The following is a 23045-nucleotide window of genomic DNA, read 5'->3' as shown; positions in this document are numbered from 1 at the left end:
ATTCATTTATCAGTTTTGGAGTCCGGATAATCAAGTTATCATCGATCAAAACAATTAACAAAATACCAAATTCGTCCCAAATTTTATATAAATAAAAATTTTAATTTTTTTTTATAAACTCATCTTCTCCAACCGCTCAAAAGCCAACGTTTTAAAAAAAATTAAATTATTTTTTTTCTTAAACTTCCACCACAGATCTACGACAAACGATTCATTTTCGACGATTGCCGCAGAAGAGAAAAAGATCTGCAACTGCGTTCTCTACAAAACCCACCTAACCTCTTTCCATTTCACTTTCTTTTTCATCCAATATCGTAAAAAATCAGCCGTATTTATATACGGGAATTTCGAAACTTTGACCTCAGATTTCGTCCGTTTTGGGGTCAAACGTCTTCCGACGCAAAAGGGAGAAATGTCCGCAGCCTCATTCTCTACATAACCAACCCAAATTCCTTCCATTTTCTCATCTTTTTCACCCCGTATAGTCAAAAATCAATCGTATTTTTATACGGAGATTTCGTAACTTCGACCTCGGTTTTCATTCGTTTCTGGGTCAAACCGTCTTCCGCCGTAGAAGGGAAAAGAGACGAGCACATCGAGATCTTCGAAACCACCTGGCCGGTTTCGAAAATTAGCTACTTTGAAGTTTGTTCCATCTCAATTTTCGTGCCGATCGCCTCGATTTTTGCTCACATGCTTCGATCATTTCACCTAGAAATTGTAAGAAATTTTCAATTTCTATTAGTAATCGTAGATTGTGAAAATTGTATTTAGGATTTTATTGAAAAAAATTTGGATGTATTTTCGAAATGTAGAATTCTTTTGTTATTTCAAAAATTCACGTCAAAAATTGCATGATTGATATGTTTAATTGTATTTTTAACAAATTATACGTGGGTAGGGTATTTTAATGGGTTATTTCTATAAATTGGATCTTGTGCATTGCTCGCACCCTGTTTTGATATGAAATTTGTATTTTTTTTTTAATATTATTGATAGAAATAAATTCTATAGTTGAAAAATGTGATTTAATATTCAATGAACTCATATTGAGTTGATGAATATCAGAAAATGGATATTTTATAAAGAGATTGAAAACTGTAAAAATCAGAAAAAAGAAAAAAAAGGGTATGAAACGGTAAAATGTCAGAGTCACACCCAAGGTGTGATGTTTGCATTTTACGTTGTTGTGTTGTGTGCAGGTTGGTGAACAGATATCCAAGGATAATATTGTTGGTTGCATGTTTATTTAAATTTCTATTAGCGCGATGCGCTGTTTACGTTTCCGTTTTGTTATTCATTTTAGGCGGGGTGGCCACACTTGAATGGTAGAAAACTGGATATCTATTCTCAACCTTGTATTGTTAATTTCTCTTTTGTTTTCAAATGAAAATAATATATATATGTAACTATTTTGTGAGCTGTTAAAGAGTTTGTGAATGCCTGAAGGGATAGTGCGTCATATCATCCGGAGTGGTGTACTATCCTGGGACGTACGGTTGAGACCACCAAGTTCATACGTGGTATGAGACGCGTATGAGAGTGGAGTCACAACTGGAATCCGGAATATTCCTCTCTATCTTTACCAGTGAACTTGTAATGTAAAGGTGGTCGTATACGAATGGTTTGTATATTTGGGAATCACAGGCACGCCTGATAGGCATAGACGAAGATGATTAGTCAGTGATCACTAACAATCTATAATAGTCGAACGTTCTGACACATCGAAAAGAGACCTATTGCTTACGGTCACGTCAAACGGCCAGCCTGAGCCGGATAAATGATCAACCAAACGTGGTAAGTGCAGCGACCGGCCACAAAATCAGGAACTAAAAGCCAGAGAAGAATTGTAACATCATGTCTCGACTGGGAGCGATCTAGTCGTGAATCCCAATTTTCTAATTCTAATACTCCATCATTGTGTATTATGTATCTGTTGTTTATTTTGATATATAAAATGAAATCCATGTTTAATGTTTCCATTTGATCAATTAGATTTGTATAAAAAGATAATGTTATAGTGAGTAATGATGATCGATGTAATGTGAGTTTTAAAATGTTTAGTTGTTCATCCCTGGCTATATGTACCAGTTAATCGTAATTTTTTTTGTAAAAATTTTCATATTTTAAAATGATTCAGTATGTTTATTCGTTCATGTTAGGAGGGGTTATTAGCGAAAATTGTTTGTTTCTTTACTGAGTAACCATTGTTACTCACCCTTTCCTTCTCCATTTTTTTAGTTTCAGATCCGAAGCTTGGCGAAGCAGGTATAGAACACGAGTGAAAATCATCTGGTGGGTCAGATAGACAACCAGAGTTCGTCACTTGGTGAGTATTGGGGTTATTACCCCTAGTGGTGTCGATTTGTCCAAAAAGTATTATAGATTTTGTTTTGAGCGATATGACTTATGTTAGAGTGAGAAATTTCGTATAATCCTGTATTATAATTTCTTCTTCCGCACTCTGATCTATCGTACGTATATAGGCTTCCGCTAGTATTATATTTTGTTTTGTTATATGCAGGATTATATGTCGTTTATCAGGTGCAAGTTCAACGCCTTAGAATGCTAACATAAACAGAGGAGACTATGTCGAAATTTCGATGTGCCACCTAGTACCTCGAGATTTGACATAGGGATTTGTTTTAGTGTTTGGCAGGGCACCACAGAAGCATTTTTAAAATTCTAAAACAAATTAAAGTCTAGGATACCGTTATTGACTTGAGAGCGTAGTACGCTAACTGTAATAACATTGCAAAGAGTTGGACGCAGGATGGCATATGAATAGATATCATCGGGCTTCCATTCCATAGGTGGGAGCCTAAGTCTTTTAAACTCATTGATGATATGCTAGGTAGACTTATAGAGGTGAAGGAGTGTACTCGATCCTTGGAAGATTTTACAGTGGCAAGTATCAAGGTTAGACAGAGGGCCTTAGTCAAATTGCTTCGACCCATTTTTCACTAAATAATGGATGGGGGTCCGACTGGTAAATTGGGGATTTTTAGGGAATAAGGAGTCACCACCTAACTTAGGTCTAAGAATCATAGATAACTTCAAAATAGATCGATTCGATCCACGAGTAAGAAAAATGGGTAAGGGGTCAGATTACGGGTTTCGAAGGTGTTAGACACCAAACCCGACCGATCGAGATGATCAGTTTCTACTACGATCCAAACTATCCTACAGTCAACAGGTAAAGACTAAAGTCAAGTTAGGGTCTCATCATCATCAAATTATATCAAATGTGATAAACGAATCTTATGGCCAATATTTTCTCAAATATCACATAATTTCTCAAATTTCGCATAAAAATGAAAATATTTGAAAAAACCTTCTATAATCCATGATCTAAAGTTAACTATAAATCCTCATGCAAATATTTTTCAAATCAATAACAACAGAAGTTTGCAAAAAATTTCTAAATTAAAAAATTAGAAATGTAAAATTTCCAAAATGGTAACTTATGAGATTTCTAAATTAGGAATATGAAACCTCCCAAATTTTAAATTTACAAAACAATGAGTTACTAAATTAGAAATTTACAAAAATAATTTTTCAAAATAAAAAATTACTAAAGAACATGTGATTTTCCAATTAGTAAATTACAAATCCACATGGAACTTCTAAACAATAGAGTGTAAAACTATTGAATTGGATAATTACCAAAAAAACGTGAAATTTCTAAATATAGATTAGATTTTCTTACAATAGTACCCCCCCCCCCCCCAAGATGGAAACTTGTGATCATGAACTTTCCGAAATAGAGAGTATGAACATGGAATTTTTGCAATAGAATATTGCAAATTTGAGTAGAAAATTTCAACACATGTGCAATTCATGAATTTTCATATTATTGAAATTTCTAAATCGGCATATCACTCACATTGGCGGAATCCCAAAATCAACAAGAGAGAGATATATGCCAACTTTAAAATTTACAAAAGTTCGTTTGAAATATTCATCAATTTCACGAATAACTCATTGCATAGCATCATTCATCACAATCCATCAATTTAAATAATTATCCGTTTCTGAACACGAAAACTATCGAAAGGATTCTAATTATCCTTATTGCCAAAAGAATTCAAATGAGCACAATTTCATCATATAAAAATCAACTTAACCGTGGTTATCATGAATTTCAAAATATATATATATATATATATATATATATATATATATGAGAACAACTAATAAGAGAACAATATATATATAGGGAAATGTTCAACAACAAACATTTTGGCAAAACATGGGCTAGAGGTTTTGGAATGGGATGATTTTTGGTGAGGATGATCTCTACGGTGAGGAGATCATCATCACCAAAAATCAGCTCATTCAAAAACTTTTAACCCCATTAAAAATGATTTACAAAAAATGGACGGTCCACGATTTTTCAACTTGTAAATTGGGGTTAGAAGTTTTGGAATGGGCTGATTTTTGGTGAGGATGATCTCCTCACCGTAGGGATCATCCTCACCAAAAATCAGTGCATTCCAAAACCTCTAGCCCATGTTTTGAAAATGTTTTGCCAAAATGTTTGTTATTGAACGGGACCCATATATATATATATATATATATATATATATATATGGGGTCGGGTTCCGTAGACTCACATTACGACTCACATTGCGACACACCATTTTGTCTTATATGGGCAAAAATGTTTGGAATGGGCTGATTTTTTGTGAGGATGATCTCTATGGTGAGGAGATCATCCTTGCCAAAACTCAGCTCATTATGAAACTTCTAGCCCCATGTTTACAAGTTGAAAAATTTTAGACCGTCCAATTTTTGTAAATCAATTTTGATGGGGTTAGAAGTTTTGGAATGGGATGATTTTTTGCCAGGATGATCCCCTCATCACAGAGATCATCCTCACAAAAAATCAGCCCATTCCAAACATTTTTTCCCATATAAGACAAACGGTGTGTCGCAATGTGAGTCGTAATAGGGGTCGTAATAACACCATCCATATCTACATATATATATATATATATATATATATATATATATATATATATATATATATATATATATATATATATATATATATATATATATATATATGTATATGTATATATATATATATGTATATATATATATATGTATATATATATATATGTATATATATATATATGTATATATATATATATGTATATATACATATATATATATGTATATATATATATATGTATATATATATATATGTATATATACATATATATATATGTATATATATATAGTATATATGTATATATATATATATATATATATATATGTATGTATATATATATATATATATGTATATATATATACATATATATATATGTATATATATATATACCCTAATCTTCATGATAATCACTATTCTAAAACAATGGGAAACTCTAAAATGATATAAAATAAAATAAAAAAGATAAATGAGGAATAGCGAAGCATGAGGAGAAGGAGAAGAACAAAAAAATTGAAATTACACCTAACTTACCTCAATGGTGGAGTGGTGGTTGGCTATGGTTCCTTCAAACAAAACTTAGAGTAGTGTGGAGATGCTGACAAAGGCAAGGAGAACGTTTATTTCTATTGTGGAAAACGTCAAAGAGAAGCGAAAAGTAAGCAGTGACTACGTTTTGAAACCCTCATGAGAAGAGAAGAAAAATGACGAAGAGGGGTGTGTTGTTGGGTCATTTAAGAGTGGAAGGCAAGGCTATTACAATGGGGCTGTTATCCTGCTAATGGAGAAGGTGGAAGAAGAAAAAGATGTGGTGAGGTACATTGGGCAATATTTTGAGACGTTAGTGGATATTCAGAGAAGGTTAGGGAGAGTGCTTGTGGTTGCTAGTAGAAAAAAATAGAATAGAAGGTTGTATTACTGCTTTGGACATTGAAAAGGATATGAGGGAGTCATATGGCTGTTTCGAATGGGGCTGAAGGTGCTGTTACGTTGGGATGTAAAAGAGGAAGAGAACAGATTGTTGGGGAAGTTGTTGAAGTAGAAGTTGGGTAGCAATGGTGCAAGGGTGTTGAAGTAGGGGAAGAAAGGAATGAGTTGCAAGTTTTAATGGGATAGGGGACAATGGACAATAGAGATAATGGGGGGATGGCTGAACGTGAGGCAGAGGTTGTGATGGAGTATTGGAGAGGGCTGTAATGGTGGGGGCGTTGGAGCAACTATTGCTGTGAGGGAGATAATGGCAGTGTGGCTGCTATGCGTAAAAGCTAAGGGAGGATGGCACACCTGCTATGCATTCAAAACATGAGGAAGGTTATGTTTGGTTGGGTGATGGAGATAGTTGTGGTGAGAGAGACAAAGAAGGAGGTGAAGTAAAAATAAATAAAATCGAATGGAGAGGAAATAGGAGATAATGAACCAGTTGTTTTCTTCTTCTATATTCTTTCTTGTTCTTTTTTCTGTTTCTTTCTCCTTGCTGCTGTCCCAAAGAAAGTCAGATTCTCCCTTCTTTCAAGAATGTCAGCCTCTTGTATTGTCTCAAGAATGTCAGTCCCCCCTCTTGCTCTTTTTTTTGTTAGCTCCTCTTTTTTTATCCAAAAGAAAGCCCCCCCTCTCTTAAGAGGACGTATGGCTCTTTTTATAGACAATAATCTCTAATTTTTTTATTCCTCTATTCTTTCTCTTTCTTTTCTTTTTTATGTTTTCCTTTAATTTTATTTTATTTGTTTCTTCTTTGACCAAACCAAAGAGAGAATATCTCTCTATTTAAATTTAGAAGGAAAGGGACCATGATCCCATGCTTCGCAACACGTGGTACATTGGTGGATAATTATTGATTAAATTTTGATTTTTAATTTTGGTTGATGATTTAGGTTACAATTTTTAATTTTGATTTGATTTTAATTTGATGGGTTAATTATGTTTCACTTTTCGATCTTGATTGGTTGATAAATTAATATTTTAATCAATTACTTGATTATATTTTAATTTGAATATTAATTGGTCGATTAAGTTTTAAATTCAATTGATTGATCGATTGGGTTTTAATTTCAATGTTAATTGGTTGATCGAATTTTAATTTTAATTTTGGATTGAATGTTGAGTTAAAGTCTTCAAGTTGATCGTTCGAATTTTAATCTTCATTTCCATTTAAAAAGTTTCAAGTTTGTTGTTTTATTTTGATTTTCCTAATAGTTAAGGTCTCTACGTGCAAGTTGGACATTAAGGGACGTTTTGTTCATTTTTCATTTTTTTTCATAAATTTCTCCGATTTTATCGATTTGGATCCTATTAGACTCGAAAACCCATTCTAAGTGCAATGGAGGTACTTTCAAAACTTTTTGGAGGTCTGAAATTCATGAGGGGTATTTTCATCATTTTATCAATTTTTGTCCATTTTGATGAATTTTGGAGTGAAGTTTCTTTCAGTCGCAACGTGATTATTTCTAAGTTTTGAGGTCATGTTTTCCTAGTGTAGCGAGGTCTCTAAGTTATCCAAATGTGTAGCGAACCTAAGTGTATGTACATGCTAAGTTGAGTGTGGTGTAACGATCCTAAGTATGCGTAATTCTATGTCACGTGGCAAGGAGAAGGAAGAGAATAGAATCAGAAAACAGAGATAATTGAAAGGAGACTTCTCACAAGCTTTCGAGTTCTTTGCACTCATCATTAGGAATCCATAGCAATCAGGTGACGGATCGTCAAGTTAGGCGAATGCAAAAATGGGGTTTCTACACCTAGACATCCCCAGATGGGTTAAAATTCTGGTAAGAAATGCACCGTTGATAGTGGGCATCAAGTTATCTGAAAATAGGGAGAACAAATTGAAGAAGATGAAGCCTGGCTTTAACAAAGTTGGCGTGGATTTAGCAGATCAAATAGTGTCACATGATTTTAATGCAATCTCAGCCTCTACCTTTGTAGTAATGGGCGATAAGGAAGGTTGTAAAATAGCTTTGTCAAATCACAAGAATGGGAATACGGCTGCACTTGAGTGTGGGACAAGTAAATGTTCTTTTGCAAAGGATTTTTGTGCTGACTTGACAAAGACAGTAGGAGCTAGAACCATATATGGAGCAACGATTGGGCTTAGTCAATTGGGTTGCTATGTTTTAAAGTTAGAACGTGACTAGACTTTATGTGAGATGGACCGATTAACTCATGATCTTAATGTTGAGATGGACCAAATAACTAGGCCTGGCGACCCATCAACTTATATACTTAACATTGGAATGGACCGATTGACTGGGCCTGACGGCCAATTGACTTATGAATTTAACGTTTGGCCTAAACACAAGATCGGGCAACACTCTAGACTAAGCAGCCCATCATATACAGTGGACAACTCCCAACCCGATCGCGAGACAGACCAGTTGCCCAACCAAGTAGGCTCAGCAACTACTATAGTTAGCCCTTAGCCCATTTGTGAGATAGACCAATTGCCCATTCAAGGTAGATCAGCACATTCAAATGTATGTTTTCAGCCCGACTTTGAATTGTTTCAAATAGATGGCCCAGGTGGAAGTATGAATACAGAAGGTAGTATGCAGTTACAACAGATAGGCTCTTAGCTAGTGGAAACGCTAGTAAGCCGATAGAAACAAAATCCTTGAGCCTTGAATTTCTAGAAGGTGATCTTATTCAAGACATGTTGAAGTTGGAGGCCGTTGGGCCAAGTAGTCTAGATAAGGTCGATTGTTAGGAAAATATCGTAGAGATAATACCAACTATGGAGGGGTTTATGACGCTGGTTCATGAGGACTTGTTAGTGTGTAAATGGTTGTCTAGAGGTGGAACTCAGCTAGAAGGGTATGAGGTGTTGCAACAGGAGATGGCGGATGATCGGAGGTGGGGAGAACGATTTGCCTTGGGACAAGGAGGCTTTTTATAGTTACTACAGTCCGTTGAAGGTTCGGATTTTCGGAGAGATGGAATCAATAGTAGGGAGTTGGTAACTGGAAGAGAACACGATGGTTTTGTTACAGTAGATGTCATGTAGATGGAAACTTAAATGGATGTCAACCCCTTAACCATGGTAGACATAGAGGAGAGCTTGAGGAGTTAGGGAAATAATAAATTGAAAGACCAGATAGTAAAAGTCCTAGCTGCTTGGATCATTTATAATTTGAGTGAGATTAATTGGGCCACTGGGTTGACTAAAGAAGGGCAGATAGAAGGAACCAGTATTTTGTCAGAACTAGCACTCAAGAAACGAAATGGGATTGGTGAATGCTATGAAACAATGATCAAAGAGGAAGATCCGTTAGACGAGGAATAAGTTATTATCCGAGATGAGGTGGAATTAATTCTAAGGACAAGAGGTAAATCAAGAAAAGACAAGACAACAAGGGTGTCTGAGTAAAGAGAAAGGAATTGAGATGGCCAATGAGAACAAATTGAAAAAATTAAAGGTTAGATTGATCAAAGAGGTCCAGGAATTGCAAAAAAGCAAGGGCTATGGTCAAGGCTGGTACGTCCTTAGTCCTACGGAGCAAGAGAAAACTTAAGATTACAAATGATGATTAGGCTCCTTTCTTGGAATGTGTGTGAACTCAACAATAGGACCAAAAAGACTTCGATTAAGGCAATAATACAAGCACACAAACCACACATTGTAACATTACAAGAAACTAAATTGGACCAAGTAGATAAGGTGGTGTTGCGTAACATTTGGCGTGGGTAGAACTTGGGTTGGAAGTATCTTACAACAAATGAGACAACAGAGGGAATTTGGGTGTTGTAGGATAAGAGGTTGGTCGAGGTAGAAGATTCGTTAGTGGGAACCTTTTCTGTATCTATACTTTGTTGGTGTATAGGCAAGAAAGATAGTTGGGTTGTCAGAAGTGTACGGTCCTACTAAAGAATGGGAACGTAAGTAATTCTAGGAGGAGTTGGATGACATGGGTAGTTACTAGAACCGTCCATGGTGTTTAGGAGGAGACTTCAACGTTATTAGATTCGTTTGTGAGAAACAAAGAGGATTGAGGATAACAACAAGGATGAGAAAATTTTGGGAATTCGTGAATCGGAATAACTTAATGGACATCCTACTCTAGGGTAGAAGTTTCACTTGGTCCAATCAACATATTGTACCCACTCTTAACAAATTAAACATATTTTTGGTTTCAGATGATTAGTCTTCGATATTCTACCAACTTTTTCAGACGGCTATCCCAAACCTGGTGTTTGATCATTGCCCTATTCAACTGGAAGTAGGGCCACTCAACAGGAGTCCCATTCCATTCCATTTTGAAATGATGTAGCTGAAGCATCACAATTTCAAGGAGTTGGTAATCAAATAGTGGAGGAGTTTTTCATTTGTAGAAATAACAAAGGAGGTATTCAGAAAAAAGTTGAAAGATTTCAAAAAGGCACTAAAAGAATGGAATAAAGAATCCTTCTGAAGGGTGGATGCGTAGAGAAAGGAGATTATTTTGATAATCGAAGATCTAGATCGTAGGGAAGAAATGAATCCGATTTCAATGAACGACAGGACATTGAGAGTAAACCTTCGTGAGAAATATCAACGGATGACACTTACGGAAGAAATCAGTTGGAAGCAGAAATCTAGGATTAGATGGCTTAAATAAGGGGATGGTAACACAAAATTCTTACATGGTACAAAATATGGAAAGCCAAGTATTTATCCAAGGGAGATAAAATTGATAAAAAGTGTACTTTCTAATATACTATTTTATTTTCTTTCTTTTCTTTCAATGCCTCGAAGTGTAGAATTAAGGCTAGATAAGTTGTTCCGTAACTTTCTATGGCATGAAAAAGATGGGAGTATAAAACATTATCTTATGAATTGGAAACAGGTATGCTCAGCTAAGAAACATGGTGGTCTCGGTGTTAGGAGACTCGAGGAAATGAACTTGACTTTAAGGGGGAAGTGGTTGTGGAAGTTTGGGACTGATGGGAACAGTTTATGGAGATAAGTTATAGAAAACAAGTACGGATTGAGCTGGACAGGGTGGGAAAGCAAACCAACCAAACAACCATATGGGTGCGGGATGTGGAAAGGCATCATGAAGATCATCCACTATTCAAAACTAGAATTAAATTCAAAGTGGGTCAAGGCAACCGAGTAAGGTTCTGGGAAGACACATGGTGCGGCAATCGACCTCTAATGGAGGTATTTCCAACCTTATACTTCATATCCTCGAAGAAAGGGTAGCTTATCGCATCCTTCAGTCGAGTTATGAGTGGAGATAGGGCATGGAATCTTGGTTTCGAAGAAACATTAATGAGTTGGAATTTCAAGAAGTTGGTAGATTAGTTGTTGGTGCCTTCAGTATTAAGCTACGTACTGGAAGCAAATATGAGAGAATATGGACGATTAATAAGGATGGAAGATTTTCGATACGTTTATTCTACCAATCCTTGTGCAATAATGGGGATTTGCTCTTTCCCCATGTTTCTATTTGGGGTCCAAATGTGCCAAGTAAAGTCGTCTTTTTCACATGGAGGCGATTTTATGAAGGATTCAAATGACGGATTTTTTTATGTGACGTGGATGGTGTGGGGCGAGTTGTTGTATGCTATGTATGGAAAATAGAGAATCATCGGATCACCTTCTAATCCATTGCAAGTTCTCACATTACATTTGGGATAACTTTTTAAAGTTATATGGGGTTTCAACTTGCTTGCTGAAATCAGTTAAGGATATTTTCATTGGTTCACTACCTCAAAAATGTTAAAATTCGTTATTATTGTAGCGTTAAATTCGGCAGCCCAAGACCACCTTTTATTTTTATTGGCTCAAAATTCAATTTTAAGCCCAAGAAAAAATTTCGACAGCCTTGGCCCAACGAACCATCGATTTTTTTTATTTTAACAAAAGAAAAAAAAAAAACCTTTTAACGTCTTAACAGTCTTCCTCCTCAATCATTTTAGAGGAAAATCAGATCGAAGAAAATTGCAGACGAATCAGATCTCACTTTCACGACGTCCCTCAATCTCCCATTTCGGATCGATCGAGAGCACTGAACAAGATATATCTCTCTCTGTAACTAAGAAAGATTTTCTGCTATTTTAATGGTGGCTTCTCTTTTGCTCTGGAATTCATCCATGGAGAACAAAGTAGAAGAATCAAAGCAGATAACTGAGAACAAAGGTTTGGAAGAGAGGATTACGAAAGTAGAGACTATGAAGTCGAGAGGGAGAAAGAGCAGTAAAACCTCACAGAAGAAACTTCCCCAGAGAGGATTAGGTGTTGCTCAGCTGGAGCGATTAAGGTTGCAAGAAAGGTTGAAAAAGATGCCAGAGGTCGATCAAGTTCAAACAGCTCAGAATCTCTATCCTCGGTTCCAGTTCTTCCCATTTTTAGATCCGAAGAACGAAGTTTTAGATTCGTTCGCAAGGTTCGCTCCTGTGAACTACGGTCAGCCAAGCTCGCATTCGTAGTCTTTTGGATTTTAGCGTACAATGGATTTGCAGGTGGGGTTACGGGTTGCTCCGGTGGAAATTCGTTGTTTCCAGGTCAGTTTCAGGTGGATTGATTACGGATCACGTCTCAAGAGCTCTCTTCAACCCAAAATATCCATTGTTTGTCCGATCGTTGCGATATCTGTCTTAAGGTGAGAATTAGGGTTTCGGAACAAAACATTTTCTTTCTTCTTTTCAATCTTTCTGTTATTAATTTTTTTTGTGTTGTTTTCATGTATTGAAGAAGCATATCAATGGCTAGAATTCAGGTTTTAATGGAGGGAGAACCCAATATACGGAGAAGATGATGCCGATTGACTGTGATTTTCTCGGATTGAATCTTGGACGAAACATCAACGTTGATGGATTTAAAGGTGTTAGGCATGCTTGTCATTCTGGATTGACTGTTGATGAGGTAAATTTTCAATCTCTCTTTCTCTCTCTAAATTTCTGAGATTGTTAATGGAAATTAATGGCAGGAAGTGGAGGTAGTAGCGGTTCATAGAAAGGGAAAGTCTGTGGGTGGCAGTAGTGTTTTAATGGAGTACGAATTCTTCCCTCACAAAGGTGGCAGTAACAGCTCTTTTAACAATGAATCCTCCATTACAGAAGCAGGAGGAGCAGCATATGCTGCAATCATGGGTGAAGCTTCTTCATCATCTAATACTAATTTGATTGATTTGTCTCTCAAGCTTTCTTGTTAGAAACTTAAGAGATGTAGAAATTAAAGAAACTTACCTATATGCTTTCAGTTTTTTTTGTTCTTGCTTGAGTTAATCCAACTGAACCAAATCCAAAACACACTTTTGGTCTGCTGCATGGGTACTCTGTTCCAATAATGTGGATATCCCTGTAGTACTCTGTTATTGTTCTGCTGCATGAGTACTCTGTTCCAACAACTTGCATTTGAGTAACTAAGTTGGATCTTTCAACTTTGACTGTAGTTTACTCTTAATTGGTCTAGTAAGGTCATTTATTGATTGGCATATGGTTTAAAGTTTTGGTTTGTGTTGGAATGTATTGTATCATTTCCATAGCTTAGTATTGGTTTAAGTCTCAAATTAGATTAAAAATTTAAGTACCCATTTGAGAATTGAAACCAATGGTTATCCGTAATTTTTAACGGTATTAGAAGTCCAACATCATTAGTTCATAGAAGTCTACTGATTTGATAAACTACCGATGAGATCATTGAGATAAAATTTTAAGGGTGTCTCGTCCCTGAATCTCCGTAAAATTTCTCTACTATTTACTTACAAAAATTTATTGACATTGTACTTGAGCTGTATTGTTTTTATGACGAGAGATTTATGGCTTATCGCGGACTGCTAATATTGTTGTATCATTGACATTGTAAGCTAAATGTTATCGTAGTCAAGTTCATGAGGACTGCTAATATTTTTGGCTTATTGCGTTTTGTTATTGTATTTTACTCCTATTTTTAGTACTTATGTTATTAAATCTGTAAATGTTGCTTTGGCAGATTCATTGGTTCTCTATTTTCAATTCTTTCATGATGGTTATTGTAGACACCCCATTTTTGCACTTGCCTGATTAATCAACTCGTCAACCCGATCGCAATGATTCCCAATGATGGATGTGTATTCCATTGCTTTATTTTGTTACCAGATGTGTTTCAGAAATCCGGATGAGGTATCTCAAACTAACAAAACCTTAGAAACCACGCTACGCTAGGTAAATACGACCCCAGAAACATAGAAATCATCATCTTACAAACCAAAAAGAAGCTTCACGATAAAAATCACTAAAAACTATCAAATTACCAAAATACCCCTAATCTCAAAACAACCCTAGAGCCTACGTTACGCTTAGGAAAACTCATTCAAACACATAAAATAACAAATCGAAACCAAATAAATCATTTCGTCAATTTTCACAGAATTCGACAAAATTACGAAAATGCCCCTCATAAAGTTCACGACCATTTCACACAAAAAATTTCATAAATAACACAAAATAATATTTTCATTGAATTCCTTATGAAAAATCGATTCTAAAACATCTTAGAACATTAAAAACCGACTTAAAACGTGAAAAGTCCTCTCCGGGGGCAAAACGGTAATTTCACAATTTTCATAATTAAAAAAATTCGAAATTAATAAATAAAACATTAAATAATTAAAGTAAAACATTAATCAAATTAATTTAAAATTTTGAACCTAAAAAATCGATCAATCGGACTCTCAGGCAAAATTGTTGAGGGTTCGTGGGATATTTCTTTAAGGACCCCTCCATTTGGGGGTTCAAAGAATTAAAGAAATAATGGAGGGGCCTTCTCCAAAAATTTAAAGTAAATCAAGCAAGACTGAAGTCAAGGTATTAAAGTCAATCAAGTGAAACTGAAGTCAAAATTAAAGTCAATTAAGCAAGACTAAAGTCAAGATATTGAAAGTCAATCAATTAAGACTAAAGTCAAAACATTAAAAGTCAATCAAATAAGACCAAAAGTCATAATAGAGATCTAATTAAATAATAACTCTATCTAATAGAGTTCTAACTTAAAAATAATTCTACCTAAAACAATTTGAATTAAAACACAATTCTACCTAAAACAATTCTAATTAAAACACAATTCTACCTAAAACAAGTCAAACTAAAACACAACTCTAATTAAAAGATCTCTAATTAAACACTAACTCTATCAAAATCAATCCCTAAAAACATCTATAAATAGAGGTGCTCACACCCTATTTTCGTATCAACTCATAAACCCTAAGAGAAGTAGGTCTAGAAGCCCCCCTAGCCCCCCATAAACCCTAGTTTTGGAGTCCCAACTCCTTAGCTAACATCCCTCATTCAATTTTAGTCTAGAAAACACCCAAAAGCCTTCTAAAAACACTCCCAAATCCTCAACGAACTTGAAGAGTTTAGATTAAAAAACAAGGAGATACATTGCCTCGGAGATCCGAAGTCAAATCCGGAAACAGAACGAAGCAAGGGAGCACGGTACAAGGAGCTCTTTTTGTCAGATCTGAGGGAATAAAGTCCTTGCATCGGAAAGGTATTTTTTTTATTTATTTTTATCTAGGTTTTAGCAATGTAATTTACTTGGGAATTTAGTAGAGACCGGCTTTGGCCGGGCGGGATTGGTGCCTAACACCTTCCAATCCCGTAACATGATCCCCGAATTCAGTTTTCTTGGTTTTAGATTAGTTTTTATCCGTTTAGAGTCATTGATCGGTTCCTAGACCGTAATAACTAGGTGGCGACTCCCAAACCTCAAGGGTCAAAAGCGGATCCGCGCACCCCGCGGATCGAGGGCGCTTTCAGTTATCTTCCTCACTGGCTTGGTATCAATGATATTGATGTAAACACTTAGAAATGACTATGCAAAATATGCTCGAGAACATGATGATTTGGAGACACTGGTGACACTCCACTTTTGTTTCAATTTTTTTTTTTTAAATTATTTGTTGTTCATCTTGTCAGAAACTCGTAATAAATGGGTGATTATTTTCAACACATTGTCAGGAAAGAGATGTAAGTGAAGAGTCTGGTTGGAAACTTGTACATGGGGATGGAAACTTGTACATGGGGATGTTTTTCGTCGTCCTCGCAATTTGGTTGGCTAGGTCTCCACAGAAGAGAGATGTCCTTTTTTATTTTCTTTTAGAAGTGTCATTGGCTATATAATTATTAATTTCTATGCTTTAATAGTTTGAATTCATGGGGAAAAAATTCCCAAAGCAGGAGAACATTCATTTTAGAGAAATTCACAATTGAAGCACATTTTGAGGTTTGTGCCATCACTGTCAGTGTGGTTGGGGACATATGCAGGGCATTGGAGGAGGTGTTGCCTTACTGTGGTTGGTTCCCACTCATTTCATTCTTTCTTCCAACACTTTGAGGGCAAGTAGCATCGTCTTGTTGATTGTGTACATAGCTTATCTCTTCTTCCAATTGAAGACACATCGAATATATTTCTCTCTTTGTAGGTGGTGGGGAATCTAAGAGGACACTTAGACTATTCCTTTACATCAGCATGGCACCCAGATGGGCGGATCCTTGCCAACGAAAATCAGGACACTACATGCAGGTTGTGGGACATAAGGAATCTATCGCAATCCCTAGGTGTACTTAAAGGAAGAATGGGTGCAATAAGAGGCATTAAGTTCACTTTAGATGGCAGGTTTATGGCCATGGCCGAACCAGTAGACTTTGTTCACATCTATGATACACAGTCTGGGTATAGCCAAAGACAGGAGATTGATCTTTTTGGGGAGATTGCAGGGATATCAACAGCCCAAACACTGAGGCTCTTTTTGTTGGAGTGGCAGGTCGTACCTATGGAAGCCTATTGGAATTTAACAAGCGTTGTTGTAACCTATATTTGGACTCCATATTCTGACTAAACGCTTCTTTTTTATATCAACCTTGTAATACTAATACAGGATGTAAATAGATGTACATGTACATACTCGCTAAGGTTGCAACCTGCCATATGTAGGAATGTGTTTTGTGGTTGATGTGTTTTGTCGTCAATTGGTTACTCGTTTAATGACACAAAGAGGATGTTGTGGAGTATTACACCTTTCGCAATTTGTTGGGGGAAGGGGGGGGGTGTGGTTTGAAAGGAATAGGCATATTTTCGAGGGGAAATAGAAAGATTATCTAGATACGATTATGTCTATCTTGGGTCTTATCTTTTGTTGGTCCAAAGTTTATAAGAAGTTTTGGGGCCCGTTTTTTTGAGGATTTTTTGTACAAGTGGAATGGGATTTGTTGTTCTATGCGTGAATAGTTCTGTTTTGTAAGGCCACACCAAGTTGGTCAACTGACAGATTTGATTTTGTTTCATCAATACAATGTTATTTATCAACAAAAAAAAGAGAGTTCCATGAGGACTCGATCTCTCTCCTCCCACCTATGGTTTGGCTGAAACGTAGATAGATAGTCCCCATGGGACTCATCATCTCTTTTTCCTCTCTACTCTATACAACATAAGGTAAAAGAAAAAAAAAATCCAAATCTAGGGGAGAGGTCTACCAAAAATTAGAAAATAAAAAAATAGAGGGGAAAGAGAAGAAGTAAAAAGGAAAAAAAATAGAGAGGCTTACCTCTCAGCCATACGCCCACCTCGTCCTCCATCCTCTATTCTTCCTATCTTCTTTTTCTTCTCAACCCCATGACACCATTAAAACCAGCTCCTCATTTTCCCATATCCATTTTCGTCTCCTCAAGAGCAGCCAAACCACCAACAGACCAGCAGCTTCGCCTCTTCCTCATTCTTCTCCACTTCCCTTCTTCACTCTTCTTTTCCACCTCTGCCACCTTCATTCTTTTGTGAATTTTCGACCTCCAGAGCAGCACCATTTCCTCTTCCTCTCCACCATTCTTCTTCTTCTTCTCCATTAAAACCAGATTTCCTTCACCATTAAAACCAGACTTCTTTCACCAAAACTCAACTCCTTCACTCACAGTTTTTCAACCCAACACCCCCGCCTCCATCTTCGTTTTTACACCCCCAGAACTCCCTTTTCAGTCACCTTCGTTTCAGCCCCAGAACTAGTATCTTCCCTTTTTTCCATTAATGCCCAATAGTCATCAAACCTCCATTAACGTCTCTCACCATCCCATCTCCACTGACAACAACCCAATATCCCATTTGGTTTCACCCCTTCATTGACTTCATCGCACAACCACACTCATTCTCTGTCGTCATTTCTCTTTATTTCAGCCCAGCACAACCATCACTCCTCCAGACTTCTATCTTGGACATACTTTCGTTCGGATCCACTTTTATACCTTGTCTTTCTTTTTATTCACGTCCACGTTACATTCGCAGTCTCGAATTTTGCGTATTTTTCTCACGGCCACAAAAAGGTTTGGGTTGTGAAGGGATATCATAAGCAACCAACTCTCGTTGGACGGTCCAGGTGAATTGACTTATCCTTTTTTTTTTTCTTATAACTGAGTCGATTCATTTTTTTATGCATGAGGTCTGATTATAAACAAAATGTATTGGACGAAGTTAACATCCAATGAAACATTGAATATTAGCATTTCCTTATAGATATTGGGTTGGCATCCGTTGACTCCTAAGAATGACTTATAAAAAAAAATATATGATCCTACGCCTTTAAACACAAAATCTAATGGTTCAGATTTATGAGTATCTTGATAACACAAATCTTGGATATACTTATCTCGAAAATTAATCTCAATCATTGGATTTTGCATTTAAAAGGTTGGGATCGTGCCTATATATATATATGGGTCCCGTTCCCCACCCTAAGCTTTGCCCTACACTTTAACAAATGTGTTTTGTCTTACATGGGTTAGAAGTTTTGGAATGGGCTGATTTTTGGTGAGGATGATCTCCTCATCAAAAATCAGCCTATTCCAAAACTTCTAACCCCATAAAAAATGGTTTACAAAAAATGGACGGTCCACGATTTTTCAATTTGTAAACATGGGGTTAAAAATTTTGGAATGGGCTGATTTTTGGTGAGGATGATCTTCTAATCATAGAAATCATCCTCACCAAAAATCAGCTCATTCCAAAACTTCTAACCCATGTAGGACAAAACACGTTTGTTAAAGTGTAGGGTAAAGCTTAGGGTGTTGAACATTTCCATATATATATATATATATATAGGAAGCATTTGGAGGCCCTAAAGAGAGCCAAACATTTTTCAAAATAGAGGTTAGAAGTTTTGGACGGGTAATCTCAACCATTGGATCTTGTAGTTAAAGGGTTGGGATCATGTGTTTATATATATATGGATCAGGATATATGTACACATATATTTACTCATATATCTACAACATGTTTTGTCCTATGTGGGGTAAAATTTTTGGATTAAGCTGATTTTGGGCAAGGATGATCTCCTCATCATAGAGATCATCCTTACCAAAAATAAGCTCAATCTGAAACTTTTAACCTCGTCAAAAGTGGTTTACAAAAAATGGATGGTCCACAATTTTTCAACTTATAAATATGGGATTAGAAGTTTTAGAATTAGTCGATTTTTAGTGAGGATGATCTCCTTGTCATAGATATCATCCTCACCAAAAATTAGCTCAATATGAAACTTTTAGCCTACATAGGGCAAAACACGTTGTATATATATGTGTACACAGATTTTGGCTCTATATATATGGGAAGCATTTGGAGGCCCTAAAGAGAGCCAAACATTGTGCCAAACACTTTTCAAATTAGGGGTTAGAAGATTTGGAATGGGTTAATTTTTTGTGAGGATGATAGATATGGTGAATAGATCATCCTCACCAAAAATCAACTCATTTCGAAAGTTCGAACTCTAGTTTACAAGTAGAAAAATTATGGATCGTCCAATTTTTGTAAATCACTTTCAATGGGGTTACACGTTTCGGAATGGGCTGATATTTTGTGAGGATGATCTACTCATCATAGATTTCATTCTCATAAAAAATTAGCCAATTCTGAAGCTTCTAACTCATACATTGAAAAAATATTTAGCACAATGTTTGGCTTTATTTAGGGCCTCTGAACGCCACCCCATATATATATGGGTTAGGATCCGTAAACACATAAAACTACAATGCTTTTGTCTTATATGGGCAAAAAGGTTTGGAATGGGTTGAATTTTTTGTGAGGATGATCTCTATAATGAGGAGAGTGTCCTTGAAAAAAATCAGCCCATTCCAAAACTTCCAACCCCATTAAAAGTGGTTTACAAAAAGTGGACAATCCAAAATTCTTCAACTTCTAAACATGGGTTAGAACTTTCAGAATGTGCTGATTTTTGGTAAGGATGATCTTTTCACTATAGAGATCATCCTCACAAAAAAATCAGCCCATTCCAAACCTTTTTGCCCATATAAGACAAAACACGTTGTAGTCTTATGAGTAGCTTTATATATATAGATCAGGATCCGAATACACATATCTACAACGTGTGTTTGTCCTATGTGTGCTAAAAGTTTCGGATTGAGCTGATTTTTGGTGAGGATGATCTTTATGACGAGGAGATCATCCTCACCAAATATCAACTAATTCTAAAACTTCTAACCCCATATTTATGAGTTGAAGAATTGTGGGATGTCCATTTTTTGTAAACCCCTTTTGATGAGATTAAAAGTTTCAGATTGATCTGATTTTTGGTGAGGATGATCTCCTCATCATAAAGATTATTCTCACAAAAAATCAGCTCAATCCAAAACTTTTAGTCCACATAAGACAAAACATGTCGTAGATATATGTGTACACGGATCCTAACTCATATATATATATATAGAGGTAGCGTTCAATGGCAAACTTTTTGGCAAAAAATTTTTCAAACACATGAGTTAAAAGTTTTGGAATGGGCTGATTTTTGGTGAGGATGATCTCTACGGTGAAAAAGAGATCATCCTCACCAAAAATCAGCCCATTCCAAAACTTCTAACTCATGTTTTGAAAAATGTTTTGCCAAAAAGTTTGCCATTGAACGGGACCCTATATATATATATATATATATATATATTATAAAAGCAATTCTATTATCGGTTTTTAGGTTGGAGTGTGATGGGATTACCTAACATAACTAAATGGGTCTAATAACATTATCCTAACAACTATATCATGGTTGGTGAGATAGTCAAAACCACGTCTCAAGAAGTAGAGATCTTGAGTTCAAATCCCCTCTTAGGGTCACCTTCAAGGATTTATTCCAAAAATTACTTGGTGAATGTATGGGTGAGGTGATTGCACGTGCTCCAAAGATTAGTTAGGTGCTTCTATTCCCAAAAAAGGAAATGTTAGCAAAACCAATAAGTTGGGTGCTCTAAGAGGCACGAATACCTGAATTCAAAAAAAAAAAAAAAAAAAAATCAAGCCCACATTACTTTGGCCAAAATGCATTCAATCGAATGCTAATAAGGCAGTCAACAAATATTTTTCAATTGGATCATGACTGATTTGGGATCAATTTGATCAACCTTGAAGTTGGTCCAATACTTATTGGATCAGATTCTTTCCAAATGGGTTCATATAATATTTGGGTCAGATTCTTATCAAATGGGTTCATATCATATCTCACTTTTTGAATTTTATAATAAATGGATCAAGTTCGGGAGTTCAAGGGCCATATACAAAATCAATCCATTTCAAAACTCCTAACCCCATCAAAAGCGATGTACAAAAATGGGGATAGTTCATGATTCTTCAACTAGTAAACTAGGATTAGAAGTTTCGGAATAGACTGATTTTTGGTGAGAGTGATTGCCTTACCATAGAGATTATCTTCACTAAAGCTAAGCTCATTCCTAAACTTCTAAGCTATATTTTGAAAAATGTTTGGCACAAGGTTTGGTTTTTATGTATGAAAAATAGGTTGTTTCACAAAACAATTGAGTGTTGTGCAAAAAATATTGAATCAACCACGTTTCTTAAAATTTATTATGTATTCAATTTCATAATATTTTTTAGGAAGATAATCATTTATGTACCCATTTCATAAATATGGCTGATTCAATAATTTGAACAAAATACATAGCTGTTTTAATAGTTTTTTCAACAACATATCTTCAAGTGGGAGATTCTAGGACTTAAAATGGGTTGGCTATGGACCAGATCTAAATATATTCATATCCAGACTCGTATCCAAATCTAACTTGAATCTTATTAGATAAAATCATATCTGTTAAAGCAATAAATCATTTGGATTTAAGTGGATATAAGGTTGATTATGTATCCAACCCGAATCCGGCTCAGGTCAAGGGATATCAACCCATATTGGATCCATTTTTTTATTCGGGTCTATTCCAAGAGTCCAAACCTATTAAATTTGAGTTTGGATTACTTGTTTTTTGAATAAAATCTAACCCATTTTAGACCCTAGGAGCTTCTCTTAAACTTGAAAATAGTAACCAACTTTGAATGCAATTATTCTTCATTAGGAGTTGAATTTGGGTAGTTTAGATGAACTTGAAAAAAACTAGTAAAAGAAAAGATCTTACGAACTACAGAAAATGGTGTTTTTGAGATTCGTACCAAAGTTTATTATCTTCAACTGGAAGTAGAAAAACGATACAAAGGACAGAAAGAACACTACTCTAAAGATGAGATCTAGATAAAAGTACTTTATTTAAAATAAAATAAAAAAAAGGATTACGGCCCCAGAGATCTCGATCCACGACACAATAAACATGCAAACGTCTTTTCTCTATTCAAAATTCTAATTATTCATTCATTAATCTATATATCAACCATTCTAAAAAGTCTTTTATCTTATTCGTGAGATTTGAATGTTACAAATATATATATATATATATAGAATTGAGTATAAAATGTAAAAATTTTACAATATTCGGCTATTAATAATATTCACCCCATATTGGAAAATTTTAAAAATATTAGATTTTTTTGGTTTTATGCTCTACTGTATAATTTCTTCATTTAATTTAGATGGGCAGAAACTTAAAAGAAGCTGCATAATAAACCTTTTGTTTTCCTGACCAATTTGAAAGAGCAAATAGCGGCAACAATTAAGATTAACTTAATGGACTTGACAACAGTCAACACTGTTTTATGGGTCTCGGTGGGACCCACCTAAAGACCTTATTATTTTCCAATTCACATGCCATGTGAAATTGTGAATTGTGATCGTTAATTGAGGGACAAACAGACAAATCTCTGCCTTCTTCGGTAGGAATCCAACGTGATTTCTGCTCAGCTTTTTTC

The 23045-nt window shown here is 35.6% G+C and overlaps 1 long non-coding RNA gene across 1 annotated transcript; it reads left to right on the top strand.

Annotated features, from left to right (window-relative positions):
- The first annotated feature begins 11761 nt into the window (after window positions 1–11761).
- LOC147400394 (uncharacterized) lies at window positions 11762–13658 on the top strand. The gene is made up of 3 exons (XR_015178999.1): window positions 11762–12531; window positions 12624–12794; window positions 12859–13658. It is a non-coding gene; the product is annotated as an uncharacterized LOC147400394 (long non-coding RNA).
- The last annotated feature ends 9387 nt before the right edge of the window (window positions 13659–23045 follow it).

This window comes from Akebia trifoliata, chromosome 6 (genome assembly GCF_017979445.1).
Source record: "Akebia trifoliata isolate Shusen 1 chromosome 6, ASM1797944v1, whole genome shotgun sequence".
Classification (NCBI taxonomy): Eukaryota; Viridiplantae; Streptophyta; class Magnoliopsida; order Ranunculales; family Lardizabalaceae; genus Akebia; species Akebia trifoliata.
Note: the sequence above shows the minus strand (reverse complement) of the source record. Positions and strands in the feature narration are given on the sequence as shown.